The sequence below is a fragment of the Cetorhinus maximus genome, chromosome 2, assembly GCF_964194155.1.
Source record: "Cetorhinus maximus chromosome 2, sCetMax3.hap1.1, whole genome shotgun sequence".
Classification (NCBI taxonomy): Eukaryota; Metazoa; Chordata; class Chondrichthyes; order Lamniformes; family Cetorhinidae; genus Cetorhinus; species Cetorhinus maximus.
In genome coordinates this window covers 46,574,719-46,587,850 of record NC_135880.1, presented here as the reverse complement: position 1 = coordinate 46,587,850, position 13,132 = coordinate 46,574,719, and the positions used below count along the sequence as shown (strand labels likewise).

The following is a 13,132-nucleotide window of genomic DNA, read 5'->3' as shown; positions in this document are numbered from 1 at the left end:
AGTTCATGAGTTCAAGGCCCACTGCAGCATCTCAGTACAAGCCTAGACTGACATTTTAGTGCAATACTGCATTGTCAGAATTCTTGGCTTTCAGGTGAGCATTAAGCTGAGGTCCCTGTTCAGGCAAAGATAAGGGATCTCACAGCACTATTCAAACAACAGGAGGATCTCTCTCCCTGATCCATGACCTCTATCACCTAGAAGAATGAAGGCAGCTTGCACATGGCCACACCGTTGACTCCAAGTAACAAACCATCCTGAAGAACCTATGTCGCTGGATCAAAATTCCGGAACTCCTTAACAGCAGCGTGGGAGTATCTTTATTACATGGACTGTAGCAATTCAAGGCAGCAGTGGCAGCTCACCACCATCTTCTCAGGGGCAACTAGGGATGTGAACTAAGTTCTGGCCTTGATAGTGGTGCCGATATCCCATTTTTAAAAAAATGAGTCCAGTTCAACATTCTTATCTCAACTGGCTCCACCAAAAATAGTACACTGATTACATAAAAACAGCAACTATACTCCAAAAGTAATCCACTGACTGCGAAGCAAATTGGGACTTTCTAGAGTTGCAAAAGATGCTTAATAAAAGCAACCCCTCTTTTTCTTTCAAATTGGAAGGCCTATAGAAAAACCCATAAGTTTAGGGTTGAAGGGAAAAGATGATGATCAAACCAAAGGCACAAAATTGTACTTACAGGAAGTTAGTAATAAATAATAATATAAAAAGAAAACAAAGATGTTAACATATCCAATTATATGCTCCAAGTAAAGTCTTAATTTTTCTAACAATTGTTAAGAGCAGATAAAGACCATTAGGTCCAACAGGATTCAGCATTTTTAATAGGTTTTAATTTTAATAGCCACTTGATACTACAGAACTTGAATATTGCTGAAAAGAGAGTCATGTGGCCAAAGCTTTTCAATCATCAGAACAAATCCAAGAATGCCAAGTTTCAAATGATCACAACAATTTATACTACAAGAGAAAAGGGTGCTGATTGGTTGGAAAGTCGACTCTGATTGGCCGAGACACTGCTATGGAGAAAGCAACAGGCTCCCCAAGCCTTCAAAAGAGGTGCAAGGCTTGAACATATTCCTCCTATTTGCAGAGAATGAATCTGTATGTATGAATGTATGTTGCTTCTTGTAAAACATAAATGGGGAGAATTGGGTGATGCTCACCCGGAAGCGCTGAGCGTTCCCTGAGCGGGCGGGGGGAGTAGGCTGAGTCGGGGCCTGCGTTCTTTCAAGCATGCATGTGAAAGGGCACAGAAATCTCCCTGAGGCACAGAGCTGCCTCAGTGGGATTAGTTTGATTTTTAAAAATTTTAATAAAGAAAAAAAACATTTCTAAGACGTCCCCTCATGTGACAGTGTCGCAGGAGCTGGGACATGTCGATGAACTTTAATTAAAACTTTCATTCAATTTATAAACACTTCATGAAACCTCCATCCCAATTGTGGATGAGGTTTCATGATAAATGCGAAGGCCGCCTGGGCTCTTCACCTGCCCACCAACCTTAAGGTTGGACGGGCAGCTCGTTAAGTACTTCAATTACTATTTAAATGGCCTTAATAGGCCTTTGACAGTTCGGTGGGTGTGCAGCTGACCCCCATGCGTGCCTGCCAAACTGAACATCTGAATGATGCGCGCCCGACATCACCGTGCATCATTTTACGCGTTGGCGAGCGGGCCCCGCCCGGTTATGAGTTATCAAGTTATGAGCTCAACTGATTATCTTAAATTGGTTATTAGCGTAGCTATTTCCACAATCAGGATTGTTCAGCATGTGCTGTCCAATCGTGGAATTACATCTAACAGTCGACGTTTTACGTTGGGTTTTGCAAGTGCAGGCCGGTTGAGTCTGTGCTCTGCCTATTACGAACAACTGAAGCAGCATGCTGTTTGATTCAATTAGCCAGTCGCTGGGACGCACATCTACATGCCCGTTATCACACCAGCACTGAAATTCATACATGATGTTGCTCAATAGTCTGGGAGGCAGAACTTCTTTTAGGACTGGCAGAAGCATCCTGTCAGTGGAAAATACCACTTGCGTAGCTATTGCATAATAACAGCATGAAACGGCTTGTTTAATTGGTTGAACATTAACGCTAACTGACTGCCTCTGGTGAGGTTTAAAGATTAGGCTTTGGGTACTCTACAGCAAGAAACTCATCTCCTGACTCCCCAAAACCTTTCCACAGGGCATAAGTCACCCACTTAAGCCTGACAGGGTTCAGACACCCACAGGGAATATCTGCCCCCAATCCCTAACCCGCTCTTGTATTAAGTATTTATGTGGCTGTTCTAGTTATATTTCTGGTCAGGATGTTGATGGTGGGGAATTCAGCAATGGGAATATCACAATGTTAAGAGAAGAGGGCTAGATACTCTCTTGTTGGGGATGGTCAATTCCTGACGTTTGTGTGGCACGTTATGTTACTTGCCACTTATCAGCTCCACAAGTGCTACAAATCCTCCTGATGTGTAATGACTAACAGTTAACGGTTTTATCGACTTTAAATTCAGGGTATGGCAAGTCAAAGGGTTGCACTTCATTTCCTGGTGACCCGATATTTTCTGAACAATGGAAATTCCCCTCGATGGCAAATTAGAAAGAGGATTCCTATAACCCTATTTAGATTTCGCTTTTTACTTCAATCACTTTACAACACAAATCAGGATTATTTGAAAAGAAATAGACAATTACCAAATTGTGGTGAGCTATTCAAGCAAGCTAATCAAAAACAAAGTATGTGGTAGAAATGAGTAAAAATCTGTGTTTTACCAAATATGGCCTATTCAATATGAGCGAGCTTGGTTAGGTTTGGGCTCAAAATAGTTTAGGTTTGGAGCTGTTCCAAATAATTCACGTTGCCCTTGAACTTGAATGGATTTTTTTTCTATGGTGAGTGTTTTAAGTGTCTTGCTACAGAATCTGTTGCTTATCCACAGGAATGAAACTAGTAAACATGAACTGAGACATTGAAAACTTCAACCTCTAAGCTGCCTATACAGAAATGTTTTAGATAGTTTAAAATGTGCCAACTATGAGTACAGCAATCAAAGCTGAGATAAAAAGTGGTTGATTGAGGTTTAAAAAGACATTAAACTGACCTGGGGGAAAAAAGCCAGATTTGCTATAGAATAAAAAGCAGCACCAAAACTCCTTAGACTCAGGAATTCATTTCTCCACCTCACCCCATCAAAGAGATCTCTGCAATTTTACCTGTGTACACCCAGCATCCTCCCATATGTTCTTGGTCACTTGTGACAAGAACCAATCTTAGTGGCCACATCTAGAAATATCTAGAACTGCCTGCAAGCGCAGCCTAGTTATTGGAGAGTCAATGACACTGTCTCAATCAGGCCAAATGGCCTTATTTTACAGTGTATGTTATTAGTTGCTTTTTGCTACATAATATAACATCCAGTGAGAGTTCTGATGAGAAATGTCTCACAAAACTAGTCAGGGCTTGGTAGTGGATTCAGTTATGGACCTAATGACAGTGGTTGAAATCATCGAGTGCTATATAAATTTTACGCTATTATTGTATTATTAAAGTTATTCAATATGTCCCACTGGAAAATTGTCACTCTGATACTAACAAAACTGCTACAATTATCTCTGGAAGTTGCTAATTCTACCATCACCAATATTTCAATCTGCAAGGTAGCTGTAGGTGTTCTGAAACATACAGCACAGCACTGCATCTGACTCTCTGCTGACCCAGACCCAGTGATACTTCACCATGGACATTAATAAGTAGACATGGCAAACCCTCCAGATATGATTAGTGGCATTTTGGCAGGTATGGCATACCAGGCTTTGCTGCCTGTTGGTCATCCTACCACACCTTCTTTCATGCATTGAAAGCATTACATATTGGCATAGAAATTTGTTTAGGCAGTGCCAATATTTCAAGCAAAAAACAGGCACTGAAGAGACCGTTAAGGTAGCAGATTGATGTAACAGTGATTTGCCAGGGTGCTTCAGAGGGCATTTCAGAATCAACCATGCTGTTATGGGATTGTTGGTGTGATATAGGCCAGATCATAAGAGAACAGTAGTTTTCCTTCCCAAAATGTCCTCGGTGAGCAAGCTGGGTTTTTTCCGGCAATCTGAGTTTCATGGTCACTTTTATTGATAACAACTTCTTTCTTTTATTTCCAGGCAATTTTTAAACAAAACTGATTTCATACTGTGGGGGAGACTATAAGATGTCTGCCATTTAAGACAGAGATGAGGGGAAATTTTTTTCTCTCAGAACTCTGTTCCCTGGACAGTGCTGGAGGCAGAGTAATTGAATATTTTTAAGGGAGAGGTAGATAGATTCTTAACTAACAAGGTTACCAGGGTGTAGAGGGATTTGAGCCCACAATCAGATCAGCCATGATCTTATTGAATGGCAGAGCAGGCTCGAGGGGCGAAATGGCCTACTCCTGCTCCTAATTAGCGTGTTCACAATTCAAATTCTCAAACACCATAGTCAGGTCTTAACTCACATTCTTTTGATTATTAGTCGAGACCTATAGATTACTAGTCTGGTAACATATCATTATCTAACAATGTGATATTTGTATATCTTAGTGGGGAAATGGCATGCAAAAAAAGTGAAATGTGGATAATGCTGCTATGCAATTAGATCCCCAGATGCATGCTTTAAAGAGGTTGCATTCAATCAGTCAAAGCAATTACCAGTTGAATATCAGTAGAAGAGCAGGTCTTCATTACACAACCTCTGTGATAAGGCTCAGCGAAAAGCCACTGAATCTATTCACCAACTTGAAAAGAATCTTACTGGATCTCAAGGAATCTTGGTTTAGGCCAAGCACAGATTCGCTCTCTATTGAATTTAACTTTATGCATGAGGATGCGCTTTTTGAAGAGATGATTTCTGATTTTTTTCCACAGGCTGGGTTTTAAACTGGAACCCAGACAGACAATTGTGTTTTTTTTAAAAAAAGAAACAGCGCAGGCAGGCCACGCTGCTACTTAACACAATTTCGCATTCCACAAAGTTGAAATGAAGACAGACAATCAATCCCCTGGCAAGTGTGAAAGACCCCATTTCCTGATTCTGCAAATTCTTCTGAAATGGGCATCAAAAATTCAATTACCTGTTCTGAAACAATAACTGCAGCAGACATGAACTAATCAAGCCCCTCTGGAATATACAATCAGCAAGGAATTTCAAGGGAGCTCTTGTCAGGCAGGGGAAAGGAAAAAGTGAAGAGTACAATGCTGTACTGAAGTAGGCAGTTAGAGCCATGTGCCTTCTCTCTCTGAAAGTACTGTACTGGCTTGTACAGTGACAACCCTGAAAACAAACTATTGCGAACTGAGACCTTTTAAAATGTGGAAATCTGCTCTATACGACTGCATCCAGAAGAACAGCTAAGCTAAATTGGTCTCGCTGCAGTCATCCAATCAAGCAACAGCTAACACTTTACTCAATTTTTTCTTTCGTGGACTGTAAAATCCTTATAAACCTATCTTACTCTTACTCTGCCATCTGTACTTGTGTGCGCATGGGCCCAGACAAATATGTGTGACCGTATGAATGGTGTTGCATTTTTTTTTAAGTTTGGGAATAGTTTCAATAAACTTATCTCATTCTTTGTTTACCCTACGAAAACCTGCCTGAGTAATTCTCTACAACCTCGACATGTAAACAGTGGGATACTTACAGAATTGGCAAAGCTTCTCTAAATTCTTTTTAAAAATCCCTGTTACAGTCAAACAAGGAGTAAGAGTATAGGGGAATCATTTCATCCCTCCTCACCTGGTCATAACAATACCTATTGCAAATCTTGGGACAATGTATTCATTCTGATCCTTTATGTGAGTGCGAATGTTAAAAGAGACTTTTGGAGCAACCTGCCATGCTTCTTGAGTTGGCATATAAACGGAAACATCAATCCACATTTCTTGAAACATACAATAATACCAACAATATTAATTTTATTCTTAAAGCTTTCTTAAAATCTCGGATCTGGGTAGGGCACTAGCCATCGCAGTTGGTTGCAAGAAATAGTTTTCAGGAGAGCTTTGTGAAGGCCATTAGATTTGTACTTGGGGAAATTCAAATTAGAATGCAAGCATCTTCCACTAAAGACAATCCAAGTGCACAGAACAATACAATGCTACAGCTGACAAATACAGAAAACTTCTCACTTATGGGATAGCATAAATATGGATACAAAAGAATGGAAGAGACCAGGTATAAGATGGTATGAAAAGTTATAAATAGGAAAAATCTCAAGCGACTTATTAGATTGCTTTCACTTACCTCTCATAAATGGAAGAACAAAAATGTAACAGGCCACGTCTATACTGAAAACAAAATAATGGTCCTGGTTTTGTGGTAGGAATAATGGTGAAGCTATTAGTGCTCATTGTTATTATGGAGTAAGATGGACAGCAACTTCCAGTGACTGCACATGTGATTTGCCCTGCTCCTCCAAAAGCTTTGCTACATTGATAGCTTGTTGAGAGACTCGGAATTAATACACACGAAGGGCATGAATTTGTGCTACTAACCCAACAGATGTCCAGTAAACACACCAAAAACATTTGGGCTTATCCATTCAAGTCTATGTGAATGTTTGATGGTTTAATATCTTTATTATTGTCAAACAACCTCTGTGGCACTGAAAATTCACTTATAGAAACAGAGAAACATAGAAAATAGGAGGAGTAGATCATTCGGCCCTTCAAACCCGTTCTGCCATTCAACTTGATCATGGCTGATCCTCTATCTCAAAGCCGTACTGCCACTCTCTCCCCGCACCCCTTGATGCCTTTGGAGTCTAGAAATTTATTTCCTTCTTAAATATATTCAGCGACTTGGCCTCCACAGCCTTCTGTGGTAGAAAATTCCACAGGTTCACCACCCTCTGAGTGAAGGAGTTTCTCCTTATCTCAGTCCTGAATGGTCTACTCTATATTCTGAGACTGTGACCCCTTGTTCTAGGTCCCCCCAGCCAAAGGAAACATCATCGCTGTATCCAGTATGTCCAGCCCTGTCAGAGTTTTATACATTTCGATGAGATCCCCTCTCACCTTCTAAACTCCAAGCTTAGTTGGCCCAATCTCTTCTCATACGACAATCTTGTCTGGTGAACCTTCACTGCACTCCCTCTATGGCAAGTATATCCCTTCTTAGGTAAGACGACCAAAACTGCACACAATACTCCAGGTGTGGTCTCAGCAAAGGCCCTGTACAACTGCAGTAAGACATTTTTGCTCCTGTATTCAAGTCCTCTCGCAATGAAGGTCAATATATACTGGCTCCTTTGCAGCAATGCCTCAATTTTAAAATTCTCATCCTCTCACTCAAGCCCCTCCACAATCTTGCCCCATCCTATCCTTGTAACCTCCACCAGCTCTACAACCCTCCGAGATCTTCACACTCCTCAAATTCTGGCCTCTTGAATGCCCATCAGTTTCATCGTTCCACTCTTGGCAACCATGCTTTAAGTAGCCTAGGCCCCAGACTCTGGAATTCCGTCCCTAAACCTCTCCACTCCCCTCCTCTTTTAAGACGCTCCTTAAAACATAGCCTTTTGACAAAGTCTGCAGTTACCTGCCCTATTATCCACCTCCTAAAGTGGTTCAGTGTCCAGTTTTATTCAATGACGCTCCTGTGAACTGTTTTTATATTCAAAATTCTTTCATGGGATGCGAGTGGTGCTGGCAAGGCCAGCATTGATTGCACATCCTTAATTGCTCTGGAGAAGGTGGGGTGAGCCAGCTTCTTGAATCACTGCAGTCCATCTAATGTAGGTACCCCACAGTGCTGTGAGGCAGGAAGTTCCAAGATTTTGACCCAGTGACAGAGAAGGAACAACAATGTATTTCCAAGTCAGGGTGTTGTGAGGCTTGGAGGGGAAATTGCAGGTGGTAGTGTACCCATGCGACTGCCTTGGAGTGTTTTACTCTGTGAAAAGCGTTATATAAATGCTAGTTATAGTTTCTGTTTATAAATTCAATTTGATAGCTCTGGAAAATCATTCCTAGTCTTGGCATTTATGTCATTAGAGGAATATCTAGGATTTTCAAGCTCAGCTGTTTTTGCCCAAAGAGGGCACAAGAGGGGATGCTGCACAAGAGCGGAGGAAGAAGAGTGGCAAGGCTATAACGTAGAGGATTCAACAGTAAGGGGAACGGATAGGAGTTTCTGCGGCTGCAAAAGAGACTCCAGGATGGTATGTTGCCTCCCTGGTGCCAGGGTCAAGGATGTCTCGGAGAGGCTGCAGAGCATTCTGAAAGGGGAGGGTGAACAGCCAGTGGTCGTGGTACATATTGGTACCAATGACACAGGCTAAAAAAGGGATGAGGTCCTACAAGCTGAAAATAGGGAGTCAGGACGTAAATTAAAAATTAGGACCACAAAATGTAGTAATCTCAGGATTACTACCAGTGCCATGTGCTAGCCGGAGTAGAAATAACAGGATATATCAGATGAATACGCAGCTGAAGAAATGGTGTAGGGGGGAGGGATTCAGATTCCTGGAACATTGGGACCAGTTCTGGGGAAGGTGGGACCAGTACAAACAGGACTGGTTGCATCTGGGCAAGACTGAGACCAATGTCCTCAGGGGGGTGTTTGCTAGTGCAGTCGGGGAGGGTTTAAACTAGAATAGCAGGGGGATAGGAACCTGAGCAGGGAAGCAGAGGAGGAGGAAATAAGGATAGAAACAAAAGACAGAAAAGTAAGAAGCAAAAGTGGAAGGCAGAAAAAACAAGGGTGAGAAACAAATGGGGTCATAGTGCAAAATAAAGCTAAGATGACTAGCAAGGTTAAAAATACAAGTCTAAAGGCATTGTATCTAATGCGTGGAGCATTCACAATAAGGTAGATGAATTAACAGAGCAAATAGACATAAATGGTTATGATATAGTTGCAATTACGGAGACATGGCTGCAGGGTGACCAAGGATGGGAACTGAATGTCCATAGGTATTCAATATTTAGGAAAGATAGACAGATAGGGAAAGGAGGTTGTGGAGCATTGTTAGTAAAGGAGGAAATCAATGCAATAGTGAGAAAGGATATTAGCTCGGAAAATCATGATGTAGAATCTGTTTGGGTGGAGATAAGAAACACCAAGCGGCAGAAAACATTGGTGGGGTTGTCTATAGGCTCCCAAACAGTAATGGAGAAATAAGGGAAGGCATTAAGCGGAAATTAGAGACACATGCAACAAGGGTGCAGCTGTAATCATGGATGACTTTAACCTATATATAGATTAGACAAACCAAACTAGCAATAATACTGTGGAGGAGGATTTCCTGGAGTGTGTGCGTGATGTTTTTTTAGACCAATACATTGAGGAACCAACTAGAGAGCAGGCTATCCTAGACTGGGTATTGTGCAATGAGAAAGGATTACGTAACAATCTTGTTGTGCGGGGTCCTTTGGGGAAGATTGACCATAAAGTGATAGAATTGTTCATTAGGATGGGGAGTGAAAAAGTTGAATCCAAAACTAGGGTCCTGAATCTAAATAAAGGGAACTACGAGGGTATGAGGTGCAAGTTGGCAATGATGGATTGGGGACCCTTACTAAAAGGGTTGACAGTAGATAGGCAATGGCTAATATTTAAGGAACGTATGCATGAATTACAACAATTATTCATTCCTGTCTGGCGCAAAAGTAGAACAGGAAAGGTGGCTCAACCATGGCTTACAAAAGAAATTAGGGATAGTATCAGATCCAAAGAGGAGACATATAAAATTGCCAGAAAAAGCAGCAAGCCTGAGGATTGGGGGCAGTTTAGAATTCAGCAAAAGTGGACAAAAAGATTGATCAAAAAGGGGAAAATGGAGTATGAGAGTAAACTTGCATGGAACATAAAAACTGATTGTACAAGCTTCTATAAATATGTGAAGAGAAAAAGATTAGTGAAGACAAACATAGACCTCTTACAGTCAGAAACAGGGGAAATTATAATGGGGGACAAAGAAATGGCAGAAGGATTGATCACATATTTTGGTTCTGTCTTCACAAAAGGGGACACAAATAAATTTCCCAGAAATGTTAAGGAACCAAGGGTCTAGTAAGAGGGAGGAATTGAAGAAAATCAGTATTAGTAAAAAAATGGTGCTAGAGCAATTAATGGGGTTAAAGGCTGAAAAATCCCCAGAGCCTGATAATCTACATCTGAGTACTAAAGGAAGTGGCCCTGGAAATATTGGATGCATTGATGGTCATCTTCCAAAATTCTATAGACTCTAGAGGAGTTCCTACAGATTGGAGGGTGGCAAATGTAAACCCACTACTTAAAAAAGGGAGAGAAAAAACAGAAAATTACAGACCAGTTAACCTAACATCAGTAGTAGGGAAAATGCTAGAGTCTATTATAAAAGTACACTTGGAAAGCATTAACGGGATTAGACAAAGTCAACATGGTTTTATGAAAGGGAAATCTTGCTTAACTAATCAAGTTTTTTGAGGATGTAACTAGTAGAATAGATAAGGGAGAACCAGTGGATGTGGTGTATTTGGATTTCAAGAAGGCTTTTGATAAGGTCCCACATAAGAGGCTAGTGGGCAAAATTAAAGTACATGGGATTGGACGTAATATACTGGCATGGATTGAGAATTGGTTTACAGACTGGAAACAGAGAGTGGGAATAAATGGGTCTTTTTCCGGGTGGCAGGCAGTGACTAGTCGGCTTGGATGACGGAACCAAATGCAATATTTCCAAGTTTACTGATGACACAAAACTGGGCTGGGTTGTGAGTTGTGAGGAGGATGCAAGGAGGCTTCAGGGCGATTTAGACAAGTTGTGTGTATGGGCAAACACATGGCAGATGTAGTATAACGTGGATAAATGTAAAGTTATACACTTCAGTGTGAAGAACAGAAAGGCAGGATATTATTTAAATGGTGATATGTTGGGAAATGTGGATGTAAAAAGGGATCTGGGTGTCCTTGTACACCAGTCAATGAAAGCAAATAGGCAGGTGCAGCAAGCAATTAGGAAAGCAAATGGTATGTTGGCCTTCATTGCAAGAGGATTTGGTTTAGAAGTAGGGATGTCTTACTGCAGTTATACAGGGCCTTGGTGAGACCACACCTGGAGTGTTGCGTGCAGTTTTGGTCTCCCTACCTAAGAATGGGTGTACTTGCCAGAGAGGGAGTGCAGCGAAGGTTCACCAGCCTGATACCAGGGATGGCAGGACTGTCATATGAGGAGAGATTGGTTCGACTGGGCCTGAATTCACTAGAGCTTAGAAGAATGAAAGGGGATCTGATTGAAACGTATAAAATTCTAACAGGGATAGATGCAGGGAGGATGTTTCCCCTGGCTGGGGAGTCTAGAACAAGGGGCCACAGTCTCAGGATATGGGGTAGGCCATTTAGGACTGAGATGAGGAAAAATTTCTTCACTTAGATGGTGGTCAACCTGTGGAATTCTCTACCACAGAAGGCTGTGGAGGCCGAGTCACTTGAGTATATTCAAGAAAGAAATTGATAAATTTTTTGGATATTAGGGTCATCAAGGGGCACAGAGAGAAAGCAGGAATATGGCGTTAAGATAGAGGATCAGCTATGATCATATTGAATAGCAGAGCAGGATTGAAGGGCCGAATAGCCTACTCCTGTTCCTAGTTTCTATGCTCTATGTAAATAAAGCATTTAAGATGCTATAACTATCAACTTTGAAATTGACATTAATGTAAACGATTATTCCAATTTGGCCGATACTACTGACTGCCCATTTAAAATGCTGCTCATTCTATCACCGGGTAAACAGCCATACAATCCACAAACAACTGCAACATTGCAAAGTGCAATTTACAAATCTACAGGTCAATCAGCATCTGAGAAAATTATCATTTATAGTTTCAAAGGCAAGAATACTCCCTCTGCCTTCATCCATTGAGAAAATTGAGACATTCATAAAGTCATAAAGTTAAAGGGCAGAATTATGTGCTTGATGGGCGGGCGGGCAGCCGATCCCCGCCGCCGAAACGGGCTGCGCTGCCATTTTGCGCGGGCGGGCCAATTAAGGCCCGCCCAGCTGGTTTCCAACTCCCGTGTTCATCGGGAAACTTAAATCGGCGGTGGGCGTGTTCAGACCGCCGATTCCAATGGGGAACCAGCGGTCTGTATAAAGAGCGGCCAGGCAGCCTCCTTTAGGCTGTTCAACATGGCCCACCACCACCCCCCACCACCCCCCCTCCCCAACCACACCACCCCCACCCCCACACCCCCCACCCCACCTCCCACACCCCCCACCCCACCTCCCACACCCCCACCCCACCCACCCCTCTGCCTGTGACCGTTGCATCTGTTGAGCCTGCGACAACTGGGGAGGTGCCAGTTCTGGAACTGGCCACTCCCTCCCAGGCGGGGCCAGCACAGGCTCCACGGGCCAGAGGACGGCCGCCAAGGTCATCGAGGCCAACAGGACAGCAGGCTGTCTCACAAGCCACTCCAAGCGATGGGGCAGCACCTAGATGTAGCACCCGCAAACTTAAGCATAAGGCACGTTAGGCACTCCACGGGTATGTCACTGGTAATTTTGTGTTAGCCCTAGATTAGGGAATATATACTTATGTACGTCAGAGCGACGTTTGTGCTTTATTTTGGTGGGAATAAAGTCCACTTTTCTGACCATGGCTGAGGGTGTTTCCTTTGTGCTGCATTTGTATGTTTCACAGACATCTCATGAGTGTTTGAGTGGACATTGATGTTTCTGTACTAAGCCCTCAGTTGCAGCTGATGAGGTGGAAGATGTAGCACCTAAGTGCCATGTGTGGAAGCGCCAGGCAATGCTGGTCCTGCTGATCCATGTGTGTGAAGCTAGCTGAAGGTTCGTTGGATTAAAGTGTCCTGGGTGTCCCTGCCTCCTTGGTGTAGTAGCGGGTCGGCGTGCTGCCCCTCATCATCGCCCTGTGCTTCCTCATCCTCTGAGCCACTGCTGGATTCATCATGTGCAGCCTCATCCACTTCATCAAGGTCTTCATCGTCAATTCCATCCCCCCTTTCCAGCGTAAGATTGTGCAGAACGCAGCATGCTACCTCTATCACAGAGACATGATCTGGGGGGTACTGGAGTGCGCCCCCTGAGCTGTCCAGGCAACAGAAGCGCAGCTTGAGAAGAC

The 13,132-nt window shown here is 42.7% G+C and overlaps 1 protein-coding gene across 2 annotated transcripts in view; it reads right to left on the bottom strand.

Moving 5' to 3' along the window:
- Positions 1-13,132, bottom strand: part of msh3 (mutS homolog 3 (E. coli)) — a 336,423-nt gene that overhangs the window by 99,202 nt on the left and 224,089 nt on the right. The window lies entirely within an intron of this gene.